The sequence below is a fragment of the Diabrotica virgifera genome, chromosome 3, assembly GCF_917563875.1.
Source record: "Diabrotica virgifera virgifera chromosome 3, PGI_DIABVI_V3a".
In the NCBI taxonomy this organism is placed as follows: domain Eukaryota; kingdom Metazoa; phylum Arthropoda; class Insecta; order Coleoptera; family Chrysomelidae; genus Diabrotica; species Diabrotica virgifera.
Window position 1 is genome coordinate 70,545,958 of NC_065445.1, and position 15,248 is coordinate 70,561,205.

The 15,248-nt window shown below is 32.3% G+C and overlaps 1 protein-coding gene across 2 annotated transcripts in view; it reads left to right on the forward strand.

Moving 5' to 3' along the window:
- Positions 1 to 15,248, forward strand: part of LOC114325287 (uncharacterized) — a 774,118-nt gene that overhangs the window by 109,061 nt on the left and 649,809 nt on the right. For both annotated transcript variants that reach the window (XM_050646557.1, XM_028273305.2), the window contains exon 3: positions 5,379 to 5,412. The gene's annotated coding sequence lies outside the window, so the exon portion shown is untranslated. The remainder of the gene's footprint in view (positions 1 to 5,378; positions 5,413 to 15,248) is intronic.

Below are 15,248 nucleotides of genomic sequence, written 5' to 3' on the forward strand. Positions count from 1 at the left end.
GTAGCGAAAACTTTAGGGCCCGTTATGGAACGAAGTGACTTACTTTGTTTAGAGTTTAAACACTTTAAATCCCAGATGTACTGGAGAAATTGTTTTAAAAAATATATTTAAAAATGGTTTAAGTAATAAATTATATAGTCAGTCGTAAAAGGTAAAGGGTATAGTTCCTATCAAGATATTTGAGGCAACCTTTAAAACTATTGAGTAGCAGCAGCAATTTACGTACACTTTAATGTTACGGGAAACTCAATCAAAAAACGTTTTTTGTTAATAAATGCGATCAATCAATGGGATTGACAATGAGAAAATCGTATATTCAACAAATATCATCTATTTTCTAATGAGTAACGAAGACACATCATGCATTTACCTCCCACTGACAGTTCTACAATTACCGAACAATTTAGTACACTCAAGTTTTACCATACTTAAACATACGAACACCTCTTGAATCAAGACCGTGAAATTGACTGAACCTAATTTAACTTTTCCGCCCAACCTTTGGTCGATTCGACATTAAATAAAAATAATAACTGTAACTGATTAACAAAACTGTTTACCGTAAGTAGTGGAACGTACTCACCACACCACGACACCACTCTCTGCAATCATTTCCCCGTGACAATTATTTGATATCATACTCACAGGAATCACTGTATCGTCAACTGTATCGTCAACCTAAAATGCTGTTTAAACAATATACCATTATATTGGTCTAATTAAGCTAAAACTATTGAAATTATAATCGGACGCTTTCCAGAGGTGCTAGGAATGGGATACTAATTATAGTCTGTGAGGTAGTGTCAAGTTTTTACGGTGATTTTGGCACGGATTTTATGAATTTATTTTGGTGGTTAGTACTTGTTTGATAACGAAAATGTCTGTCAGCTGGCGCGACTCCGGGTCGCTTAGGCAAAAAAATAATATAAAAGTAGATAGAAAAGAACCCTAGTACTTATATGTCAAATATTTATCTCCATGTCTAACATCCATATGGTCTAAGCGGTCTAGGCAGTGATACTCAACCTGCGGCCGCGGGCCGCATGCGGCCCTCTAGCATGTTTTATGCGGCCCTCTAGCATTTTTTATGCGGCCCGAAGGCTAACTAAAGGGCCCTGTAAACGATCAAATTATTTGTTAAATTTCACCTGTTTTTCAAATTATTTGGTAGTGTGCCGATGTGTTTGAGGCGTGTTTGTGCGTGAGGCAGACAATTCAGTGTCTTTAATTTTGAAATTATATTGAAATTTTTAAGAAATCTGATCTCATTATTATCTTTTAATAATAAATTATTAAAGTTAGTGAACAAATACCTATTTTAAAAATAAGCAATACTTATTTACTTCATTGCAATGACTCGCATTTAGTAATCACAAGAAAAATTCAGGTCCGGAGTAACAAAAAAAAAATTAAATAATTGTGACTTTGAAACAACACCCTGTATATTGAAATTTTCAAAATTCGTTAGCACATTTAAAAAGAGCACAAAAACTAAGTTTAATTGCTCGCTTCAATTTTTTGCGCAGACAATTTAATGACATTAATTTTGAAATTATATCGAAATTTTTGTTTTGAAAGTTCGAGTATCAAGTTCGAGTTCTTAAAAATTCTGACATAATTTCAAAATTAAAGTCATTAAATTTTCTGCACAAAAAATAGAAGCGAACCATTAAAATTAGTTTTTGTGCTCTTTTCAAATGTGCAAACGGGTTTTGAAAATTTCAATACGCAGGATATTGTTTCAAGGTCACAATGAATTTATAATTATATAGTAGTTGGGTAGTTTCGGTTCTAAATGTGACATATGTGTACCAAATCTCAAAAAAATATACAAGGCTGTTCTAAAGTTATGGGTCCAGAAAAAAATGGCCAAAATCGGTAAAACACCCTTTAACTCAGTTATAAAAATCGGTGGGGCAATAAATTTAGTATGTCTAGAACCGCCTCATTTACCTCTATTCACCGTTTAAGTATTCCCGTTTCCCAATGAAACACACTGTATACTACTTCACCTTGATTGCGGCCCGCAAGATGTTGCAATGGCTACTATGTGGCCCAGAAAAGAAAAAGGTTGAGTATCGCTGGTCTAGGGGCTAGGATACCTGGCTTTCACCGAGGAGGCTTGGGTTCGATTCCCGGCATCGGAAATCCTTTTTGTTTTTAAAACAAATGTTAAAAAAAATGTTTGACATTTTGATTTGAAAAATAATGTCAAAAATGAATAACCATTTTCAATTTCGTTGCAAAACGAAAATACAGCCGCACCATATTCTAGTCCAATCAGAGAGTGCAGCAAGCACCTCTACCGGTTTCGAAACTTATTAGTCTCTCATCAGGAGGCACATATGCTGCTCTCTCTGATCCAACCAAAACAAACCCCGGCGTGCAGTCACAGATTGCAACTAACGAAATGGCATAGATGCCCTAGCGGCAACTGCTAGCAAAAGACTATGTTTCAATCTAATGGCATATAAAACAACATAATGTTACTCTACATCCCACCAGACTGAAAACAATGGGAACATTCTCTGGTTAGAAACCTCGGAGGTGTAACCACAGAATGAATTCTCAGATTTATTACAAACGAAAACTTTCAGTTTTTAATTTTACCATATATGACTCATTTGATCAAAGTGGTCACTGCTATGTGTGGGATGAAATCCAGAGTTCTAAAGGTGCCTCAGAAATAGGTACATGCCTGTATAGCTTGCCAGAAACCGTTGAACATGTAGCCACTTTCTCAGACACATGTGGTGGGCAAAATCTCAATCAGTTTGTTTGTGCTTCGATGCTATACGCTGTTGCAAAAATTTACAATCTTAAAACGATCGACCTAAAGTTTATGGAATCCGGCCATTCTTATTTGGAAGCTGACTCAATTCATGCAATAATTGAGCATTCTCGTAAGCACAAAAAGATATTCACGACAGAAGAATGGGCACTTTTGATTAGCATGGCAAGACACAAACCAAAACCCTACGAAGTACATAGACTGAACTATTCAGATTTTTATGACCTGCAGAATCTTGCTACCCTTATAATGCAAAATAAGAAAACAAATACGTTAGGTGATGCAATAAAATGGCTCCAGGTTAAGTGGTTCCGATTCGAAAAACAAGGTCATTTGTTATTCAATATAAATATTCATTGACTAATGACAATTTTTAAGAGTTCGATGTCATACAAAACAAAGGACAAACTAAACAAATTACACAAGATGCATGGACACATGTCCAGCTAAAAGCCAAATATTAAAAAAGACTTTTCATATCTGAGGCAAAAAGAAAGACTTATTGTATTTGGTACATTCCATGTCAAATCACTCAGGCAAAAAAATTTGGATCTCCGATTTGTCTGAAAATTGGTATATAGCTTCTGCGGGACGTAAAAATAAGATATTTAAGGTCAAAAAATCTTCTTCTTCTTTTTTTCTCAAAATGTTTTATGCGATTTTACAGTGATTTGGTGTTTATTTAAACAAATTTGCATTTTCTGTCGTAAAGTATCAATGAAAAACATAATATTTTAATAGAAAGGACTCAAAAATGTCATTATATGGCATTATAACAAGTTATTTTGAATCAAAACAAGTTTTTTATCAAATTGTATAGTGTAAAAAACGTTAAAATACCGTTTTTTACATTTTCCTCCATTCCCAAAATACATCATCATCGATTTGGCTGAAAATTTGCCCACAGATAGCCAAAAAATAGGACTTTAAGTGGTTAGAAGGATTTAAATTATATTACAATACCAAAAAAGTTACATGCAGTAATATCAGACTCAAAAGTATATATTAGTCCAGTCGGGATAGCATTTGAAATTGAATGCCGAGCTGCCCAAAATTTTATTTTTCTGATCTTTAGAAGAGTCAATAGTAGCCTAAATTTAAAATCACGAATGAATTCCTCCGTTACGTTAGCCGCCATCTTGATTTTAAAGGAGAACCTGTTTTGCTCAATATCTCCGCCATTTTTAACTTTTCGACAAAAATGGTAGGAACTGAAATTGTTCCAAATAAATCGTATTTATAATTATTACAATTTCTTTTTAACCATTTTTGTCGTGAGGTCGATATTTTCGAGTTAATTGTATTTACAGTAGACGCCTATATTTTTGACTATAATATTGCATGTAACTTTTTTGGTATTGTAATATAATTCAAATCCTTCTCACCACTTAAAGTCCTATGTTTTGTCTATCTGTGGGAAAATTTTCAGCCAAATCATTATGTTGTATTTTGGGAATGGAGAAAAATGTAAAGAACGGTATTTTAACGTTTTCTACACTATTAAATTTGATCAAAAGCTTGTTTTGAATCAAAGTAACTTGTTATAATGCCATATAATGACATTTTTGAGTCCCTTCTATTAAAATATTATATTTTCCATTGATACTTTACGATAGAAAATGCAAATTTTTATAAATAAACACCAAATCACTGTAAAATCTCATAAAATAACATTTTGAGAAAAAAAGAAGAAGAAGATTTTTTGACCTTAAATATCTTATTTTTACGTCCCGCAGAAGCTATATATACCAATTTTCAGACAAATCGGAGGTCCAAAATTTTTTTTGCTCCAAAATTGAGTGATTTGAAATGGAATGACCCATTTACTAAATAAAGAGATCATACCAACAGTTTATAAAACGTATTTTGAAAGTCTTCCGACATCAAGAAACAAAATAAAAGATCTTGTACCTTGGCGGACCCCTGAAGATGAAGAAGATGATTCTGAATAAAATATATTGCTTTTGTGTTTTATTGTTTTGTACCCACTTTTTGTTTTAACAAATAAAGCATAAAATAAAGAGAACTTTAACAAACTCATTATTTTATTAATCTAGGTTACACATGTATGTCCAAACAGTAAGAACCCTTATGTTGTATGTCCATACACATTTCCAAAACGATATTTTTTAACCCAATAATACATACTATTTTAAAAAATATCAACATTAAGCTAATAATGATACCCGAACTTATTACCCAAACATGATATTATATTGGTAGGTATATCACCAGTATCAAACAAAAAGTAACGCGAAAACTTCAAAACGTTCTCCTCAACAATTGGTATTTGGACATACTATATCTGCGCTCTTAACCATCGATATGTTGTCGATATTTCCTTGTCTCCGATTTTTAATCGAAAATTAACAATGGATATTCGATTATATCATTTTAATTAATGATGAAACATTAACATAAGACTATCTTTAATTTTCACATAATATAGTTCACATATTTCGCTTAATATTAGCTTTCCTAATACGAAAATAATCTTAAACTTAAAAATGGTATAATATCTTATTTTGTTATCTGTCATAGTAAAATGAACCATAGATTCTATATTTATCTATATTTTTTGTTTTAGGTAATTCAACTAACAACAATGTCTACAATTAGATGTAAGTATTAATTACTGTTTTACTTTTATTAAACGGGCATTATTTTCAATATTAATAGACCAGGGCGCATCTGTAAAAATATTATCGTACAAATAATAATATTTGAGTTATCCTCCCTCTCAAAAAGGTCCGGAACATTGTTTAAATAATCAAAATGTCAATAAATGAAGGAAAAATTCGATTTTTTTCTTCGTTTTTTGATTATAACTTTAAAAGTATTCATTTCCGAGAAAAGTTGTACCAACATAAAAGTTGCGTAATTAAAATTCCTACAATATAGAATTGGTTAATAATTTAAAAACTAGCCAACCTTGCTGAAAAATAGCAATAATTGCGAAAGAAACATACAAAAACAAGTATTCGCATTTTACGTTTTTCGACCATTTATGCTACACTTAGGCCCTTCATAATTCACTCAGAAAAACTTTATGATACAGTAAAACAATACTGTAAATTTCATTAAGATCGGTTCAACAGATTTTGCAAAATAAATTTTGCAATCCAGCTTTCGAAAAAAAAAATTCGTTTTTTAAAAATGTTAAAGGACTGAAAATAAAGCAGATTGCAAGTTGAAATTTTTTTTTGCTTATAGAAGTGTACTGTACCTTTCATTTGCAATTTGCAAAACTAAAATAGATTAACTACCACAGCGTCAGGAATTTTTTTAAATAAACATTAATTATTGGTGCTACGCGCAGGACAGCGGATAGTTTGCTCTGATTGGGCATTCCAATGACCTTTGATAATGATGGATACATCTTAATTTTTATTACATTTCGGTATAAATAAATAAATTTGTTTTGCAAAATAAAAACACATAGGTACTCTATCCTTTGAGATAACATTTTTTTTAGCAAAAACTTTATTTGTTCATATATTTTAACTTAGAGAATAAAAGTTAATTATTTTTAAACATATGCAATTGTTTAAACAATATTTTACAAACAAGAATAAAAATTAGTTTGATTTTTGTGGAATTAAAATATTAAAATACAACAAAATATAGAGTATGAAAATAATATATTAGATAAAGATTGGAAGAAATTTTGCTGGAAATCAACTTGTGTGAATCGAACACCGCTGTCCTGCGCGTAGCACCAAAAATTAATGTTTATTTAAAAAATTTCCTGACGCCGTGGTAATTAATCGATTTTAATTTTGCAAATTGCAAATGAAAGGTACAGTACACTTCTATAAGCAAAAAAAATTCAACTTGCTATCTGCTTTATTTTCAGTTCTGCAACATTTAAAAAAAAATAGATTTTTTTTTGCGAAAGCTGAATTGCAAAATTTATTAAACCGATCTTAATGAAATTTACAGTATTGTTTTACTGCATCATAAAGTTTTTCTGGGTGAAATATGAAGGTCCTAAGTGTAGCATAAATGGTTCAAAAACGTAAAATGCAAATACTTGTTTTTGTATGGTTTTTTTTCGCAATTATTGCTATTTTTCAACAAGGGTGACTATTTTTTAAATTTGTAACCAATTCTGTATTGTAGGAAATTTAATTACGCAACTTTTATGTTGGTAAAACTTTTCTCGGAAATGAATACTTTTAAAGTTATAATCAAAAAACGAAGAAAAAAATCGAATTTTTCCTTCATTTATTAACATTTTGATTATTTAAACAATGTTCCGGACCATTTTGAGTGGGAGGATAACTCAAATATTATTATTTGAGTTATTTTCAAGCAATTTCTGCAAAAAAATTGGAGTCACCTCTCAACGTCCATCTCAAAACAGATGCGCCCTGGACTTTAACTAGACCGGGAAGAACAACTACATCGACCTGAACCTTGTAATAATTGTCATCAACCTCCAGCCTCTCACATCCACTAAACCGGACATAAGTATTATCCATATGTTTCCAGGAATTTTTTGTTTATGTTTCATGTTTCAGATCCATATGTTTTAAATGAGGCACGCATTGATTATACGGCTCATATGAATTTCACTGTTAAATAAGTCATTAATTTTGTCATGTGTAGCTCAATTTAAACAACTTCCTCTTTGATTCCCTGGTGTCTGGTTGTCTCTAGTAATTTTTACATCATTATGAATCTATTTATATTGTGTAATTTTTTTGTTATCTTTTTAAAGACCAATCACATGCTATCACTATTTTTTCTACTAGATATTCTAGGTTAAGTTGATTCTATGTAAACAATTAAACTATTCTCCAATAATGCCGTCTCAGGACTGCACCTTAAAAATTCTGTGGTGTTATTTTACAAATACAAAATTATTAACGATGCAATCAGGAAAAGAGATAATGAGACAAAAAGCTAACTTTGAGGAAAAATGTAAAGAGATAGATCTTCAGAACAAATGCGATCAACGTAAAAAAGTGTCAGAATTGCAAAGAAGAAACCACAACACAACTCTTTTAGATAAAACTGGAAAATCATGATAACGACTGACGAAAAACTAAAACGATGGAAAGAATGTATTGAAGAGCTTTTCAAAGACGGAAGAGGAAACCTACGGGACATATCGTTAGAAGAAAAAGAAACAAAGGAAGAAAGTACAAAGGAAGATATACCGTATGCGTTAAAGAACGCACAAAGCGGAAAAAGCCCTGTGCTAGATCAACTCTCAGATGTATTGAAATGTATCAATCTGGTGACACATCCAACGAATGGTTGACGTCAACATACATTTTTCTCGCAAAAAAGAAAAACAATAGAGAATGCAGCGACCACCGCACCATAAGACTGATATTTCACAGAATATTCTTAAAGACCATTCACAGACACCAAAAACTTGATATGGACATTGAAGAAAACCAATTTGGATTCCGTAGAGGCGTAGGTATCCAAGAAACTCTCTATGCATTCAATGCACTCATCCAGAGATGCTTGGAAGTTAACCAATATAAAAATGTTGAATGGGTTGCATAATATGTGAGTTCATTTTAAATAGTAAAGAAACACAGACTTACTCACAATCATTTAATTTACTTCGACCATCAGTCTACCGTCAATCGAAGTAAATTAAATGATTGTGAGTAAATTAAATGATTGTGAGTAAGTCTGTGTTTCTTTACTTCATTTAACCAATATAATACAGGGTGTAACAAAAATACAGGTCATAAATTAAATCACATATTCTGGGACCAAAAATAGTTAGAATGAACCTAACTTACCTTAGTACAAATATGCACATAAAAAAAGTTACAGCCCTTTGAACTTACAAAATGAAAATCGATTTTTTCGAATATATCGAAAACTATTAGAGATTTTTTATTGAAAGTGGACATTTTGCATTCTTATAGTAGGAACATCTTAAAGAAAAATTATAGTGAAATTTGTGCACCCCATAAAAATTTTATGAGGGTCTTGTTCCCTTAAACCCCACCAAACTTTTGTGTACGTCCCAATTAAATTACTATTGTGGTACCATTAGTTAAATTCAATATTTTTAAAACTTTTTTGTCTCTTAGTATTTTTTCGATAAGCTAGTTTTCATCGAGTTGGGGCTTTTTTTTAATATGTTTACATAAAAATTTTATGAGGGTTTTGTCCCTTTAAACCCCCCAAATGTTTGTGTACGTTCCAATTAAACTATTACTGCAGTACCATTAGTTAAAAACAGTGTTTTTAAAACTTTTTTGCCTCTTTGTATTTTTTCGAGAAGGCACCTTTTATCGAGATGTGGCTTCTTTATTTATATGGTTCAAAAAATACCTAAAAATGTAAATCATAAATACCTAAACTTACGTGCATAGAAATCGGCCCACTTAAAAATTTGGTCATTTTTGATGTCTCACAATTCCTAAACTTGTTGGCCGATTTAAGTGATTTCTTGAACATGTCTTATAGCCTGATTCTTTATCAATACCACCGTAATACTATTGTTGCCAAACAGGTAAATTTTCTTTGTATACCGGGTGTACCAATCAAACTGTGTTATTTTTCTCAAAAAGTTCGCATCACCCTGTGGAACATTCTAGCATTTATAGAATACTGAAATTAAAACCCAACTATAGCATCAGGTTTTCTTAACATTCTGCTTTTTGATTCCTTCGTTTATGTTGAATAATAAAAAAAGTTAGGTACTTTAACAACTAGATATGTTCTTGATCAATACACGGTGTTTCTAAATAAGTTCGACAAACTTTAAGGAGTAATTCGGCATCAAAAAAGAATTACAGTTTGCTTTATAAACGTAGGTATGTCCGCAAATGTTTCGTTTCCGAGATGCGGGATGTTGACTTTTTTCTTACAAACTGACGATTTATTTATTGCTTTAAAACCAGTTGAGATATGCAAATGACATTTGGTAGGTTTTAAGAGATAGTTATTGCAGAATTTTGACATAAGATTAAGAATTTTATATTCACCATTAGCGTGCATACGGGTAATATGATCGGTCATATTACACGTATGCCCGCTAATGGTGAATATTAAATTTTTAATTGTATGTCAAAAAATGTGCAATAACTACGTCTTAAAACCCACCAAATTTCATTGGCATATCTCAACCGGTTTCAAAGCAATAAAATAAATCGTCAGTTTTTAAGAAAAAAATCAACATCCCGTATCTCGGAAACGAAACATTTGCGGACATACCTTTATCAAGCCAACTGTCATTATTTTTATATGTAGAATTACCCCTTAAAGTTTGTCGCACTTATTTAGAAACACCGTGTATTGATGAAGAACATGTCTAGTTGTTAAATTACCTAACTTTTTTATTAACCAACATCATCGAATGAATCAAAAAACAGAATGCTAAGAAAACTTGTGGCTATAGTGGGGCTTTAATTTCAGTATTTTATAAATGCTAGAATATTCCACAGGGTGATGCGAACTTTGAGATAAAAACACAGTTTGATTGGTACACCTGGTATACAATAAAAATTTACCTGCTTAGCAACAATATTATTACACTGGTATTGCTAAAGAATCAGTCTATAACATGTTCAAAAAATCACTTAAATCGGCCAACAGGTTTACGAAATATGAGACTTCAAAAATGACCAAATTTTTAAGTGGGCCGATTTCTATGCACGTAAGTTTATTTCATATTATTACTAAGTCTTCATGAACGTACTTAACCATATACAAATTGTGGTGGATTTGACAAATATCTCGATAAAAACTGACTTCTCGAAAAAGTACTAAGAGGCGAAGAAATTTTAAAAACATTGTGTTTAACTGATGGTATTACTACAATCATAATTAAATTGGAACGTACACAAAAGTTTGGGGGGTTTAAAGGAACAAAACCCCCATAAAGTTTTTATGGGGTGACCAAATGTCACTATAATTTTTTCTTTAAATGCTATTGCCATAAGAATGCCACATGTCCATTTTCAATAAAAAATCTGTAATAGTTTTCGATATATTGGAAAAAATCGATATGTGATTAAATCTATGACCTGTAATTTTGTTACACCCTGTATGTATAATATATTATTATTGTTTCATAGATTACAACACGGTTTTCGACAAGGTCCATTATAAAGAGCTAAGGATATCCTCAAAACAAAACAAACTACAATGGCCTTCGAATTATAATGAATCTATATATTATAAGCAGCGGCAGATAATATACGCGTTAATGAACAAACTTCAGAAGAGTTTTGAAATTACAGGAGGGGTACGACATTGTCACCACTACTGTTCAACGAATAGTACAACGAAATTGTGAAAAGAGCTCTCGAGGGAGAAACAGCTGGAATAAATTAATAAAGGTCAATGGAATATCAAGTTCACACCAACATCAATACAATATCTGGTATACGGAGGATACTGTCTTAATGGCGGAGAACCTCCACGACATCCAGAGGCCATAAACAAAATAGTTGAATATGAAGAAAAATATGGAATATCAATAAACATCAAGAAAACTAAATTATGAGATTTACTATTTTTATTACTAACCCAATCGATGGTAATATCCAGGAACCCAATTAGATGTAAATTAATAGGGGACGACCATATAATCGAACAGGTAATCGATTGTAGATACTTTGTTGTGGAAATATCTAGCGACAGGCATCTGTGGCAAGAAACAAAACAGCAGGCAAAGAAAGCAGCGAGATTATCTGGTTTCCTGAGGGATATAATCTGGCGGAATAAATATATGAGCACCGAAAGCAAACCCCGCATTTATAAGACATGTGTTAGACTCGTACTGACATACGCAGCTGAGACAAGAGCCGAGACAACAAAGACCAAACAAATAATGAGAACAACAGAGATGAAAACCCTGAGATCCATAAGAGGTATCACACTCAGAGATAGAATACGAAACGAAGACACATTGAGAGAGCTAGGCGTTCAAGACGTAGTGAGATGGACACGAGCACGACGATGCATGTGGAGAGACCACGTAGATCGGATGGACCCTGAACGTATGGCGAAATGGGCGAAGACACAGAAGCCCAACACCAAGCGACCCATAGGAAGACCCAAAAAACGATGGTACGAGAGCTGGAACTCCGGATCGCAGCAAAGACTGTAACAGAAGAAACGGGACATAGTCCTATTACAAGAAGAGGAAGTGAAGAAGACTATTTTTATTGGGAATAAGCCACAATTTACCATAAAAGTTTGTACCCCAAAAAAATGTTCCCAAAAAAGTCCACTATTTTAAAAGCCATATTGTTTGTGTTACGATTAAAAATTAGTAATTTTCTATTTTTTTCACCAACATACTTGAATACCCAGTATCTAGTGGGTGAGTAGACATGCCAGTGAGTAGATTGAATTTATTATAAAAGTTTTCAACGTTTTGAAAATATAGAACTATATGATTTTTTGAAGTACATATTGTTAAATTGTTTAACTAATAGTTATTTATGAAACAGTTCGTGAAGTATGCTTTTTTGCGAACGCACGCGATGTTTAGAGCACGAGCGACAGTTTAGAGCAAGTTCGTACTTCACGCACAGTTTCATACAATATTTTATCTACGATAAACAAATAAAAAAACTGTAAGTCTTCGTCACTGGAATTCATTTCTATTCTACAATCTTTAGAACTTTGACATTTAAAAATTCTAACTTCTTTCAAACCACAAATCTGTCAAAACTTTTGTTGTAATTGTTGCGAAAAAGTAAATCCCATTTAAAATACCATTTACTTCACGCACACTTTAAATCCTTCGCGCACTGCTATAATGACAGTTTTCACAAACTAAAAACTACATAATATGAGATAGAGTAGATGAAGATTGTTAAAAGTATTTATATAGTTTTTTACATTGTCGCTTTCGTGATAAGTTCGACGAAAATTGTTTACAATAATTAATTTTAATCCAATTAAGAAGCCGTTCTCAGCCTAATTAAGTTGAGAAGCAATTTGGTAGAATTTCTACTTTATTATAAATTATAGTAAATAACAATGATTAATGATACCCTTAGAGCATTATAGATAATTTGCAGGTCAGGTTTATGTCTCTGCTATTAAATTGTTCAAACACATAAAACAAAATACAAAATGTAATTATGTCTAAACGTGAATGTGTGTGTTTCCTGTTGCTATTAGCGTCGCTTTTCGTTTTGTTCTGTTTGTTCTGTTTTTTTTTTTTTAGAATGAAAACGCATTAGATTCCATTAAGGTGCAGCACAGTCATCACAGGCGCAGATCTGGATATTTTCACCAAATTCGGAAAATATTCCAGTGCAAGCTTAGAGGAATGGAGGACGTTTAAAATTCTAGTCATTTAATTTATATGTTAGTTATTTTTAAAGTTATTATAGTTTTTTGAAGGTCTTCTTCTTCTTGCAGTACCGTCTCCTATCGGAGGCTGGCTACCATCACAGCAATCTTAACTTTGTTGGCTGCAGCTCTGAACAACTGTATTAAACTGCACCCATACCACTCCATTAAATTTCGCAACCAGGAAATCCTCCTACGTCCCACATTTCTCTTTCCCGAGATTTTTCTCTCATTATGTGGCCTAGATACTCCAGTTTTTTCGTTTGTATGGTTTTTATGACTTCGCATTCCTTCCCCATCTTCTGAAGGTCTAGTTTCAATAATTTATTTTTATTTTTGAATATTAGTATGTTTCTAATTCAGTTCGAAGTGTGATTTAGATACAGTTTCTTCTTCTTCTTCTTCCTTCTTGTATGTAGGCTTTAAAGCTTGTTTCTTCTTCAATATTAGCCTCCTAAATTGTTTAAATTATCGCACCATCTTTTTCTTGGTCTGCCAATACTTCTTCGTCCATTTGGTGACTTATCTCGTGCTATTCGTACTATCATATCCTCTGCCATTCTACTAATGGGTCAATCCAAGCCAAGTGGTCCAAAGGTGGTTGCTTGACTATTTTTAATATTTTTTATTTTTCTACCTTTTAAACTTCAGTCTATTAGGTCTGGATCCCGCGTATCAAAAAAAAAGTTGATTAATAGCAAGCTGAAAATTTGTTAATAGCTTAAGGGTGTCTAGTCGGACAAACTTTGACATATGGGAACACTGTAACAGGGGAAGTTTTAATTGTGGAACAGGTTAAAAATTTGGAACAGTCATACCACGAAAACGGCACATGTATTTTGTCCGACAGAACAGACTTAAACTCTCCGAACAGAGATTAAACTCTCATGCAAAAATCAGACTGCTATTTATCACCAAATGGGCGTTTTAATGAGTGGGAATATATCAAATGACAGGAATTATGACGTGATAAATAGCAGTCTGATTTTTGCATGAGAGTTTAATCTGTGTTCGGAGAGTTTAAGTCTGTTCTGTCGGACAAAATAAATGTGCCGTTTTCGTGGTCTGACCGTTCCAAATTTTTAACCTGTTCCACAATTAAAACTGCCCCTGTTTCAGTGTTCCCATATATCAAAGTTTATCCGACTAGACACCCTTAAGCTATTAACAAATTTTCAGCTTGCTATTAATCAACTTTTTTTTCATACGCGTGATCCAGACCTATATAGAGAGTACAAAAGTGCATTCATTTTATTTTAAAAAAATTTAGTTTGCCGATGACGGCCATTTTTGTTAAAGCGTGTCGATCATTTTCACGGAAAACATGGCTTCGCTCTTTAGCCAATATTTTACTGAGGTTTGTCCAGAACAATAAATCAAAAACCAATTTTTTTAGAAAAGTATGCTCTAAAAAAATTGCCTGTAGCATTATTTAATTTCAAACTACCCTTAAGGCCTTAAATGAACCTCGAAAGTTTGAAAAGGTAAACTGATCAAATTCCATTTTCAGCATTTTTTTAACAGCATAAGGCAAGCCGATAATAGTTTGTAATTTTTTTCTGGAAAAGACATACGTACATACTTTAAATACAAAAAGTTTGAGCTTTGAGACTTGAGTAAATTTTTTCAAAAAAAATCTCAAAAATGTAATTTTTTGAAAAATCTCCAAGTTTGACACCTTATATCTCTGGTGGGCACAAATGAAAAAATTTTAAATTTAGCTGAATGTTAGCCCCTAGCAAGTAGAATAAGAAGTAAAAATTTGGAGTTGCAGACTTGGAGTTACAGGCCTGAAAAAATGGTCAAAAATCAAAATGGTCAAAATTTGAGCGTTTGCGGGCAGGGTAATTAAAATTCGAATAAACTGTCTAATGAAATAAAAATTAATGTATTTTCACCAGATTTCACAATTAATACAAATTTATACAGGGTGGGCCAAAGAAAAGAGTCCACCTGGATATTTGGCAATCGTTACCTATTAGATTTTAAGGAAATGCCGAAATAGATCCATTTTTATTTTTATTGTCATCCAGATGGATGACGTCACTGACGATGACACGTCATGGAGACGTATGAAATATATATAAAAAAATTGTAATTTAAAAATAAAAATCGACCTGTTTCGGCATTCCCTTAAAATCTAATAACTGCCAAATATCAAGCT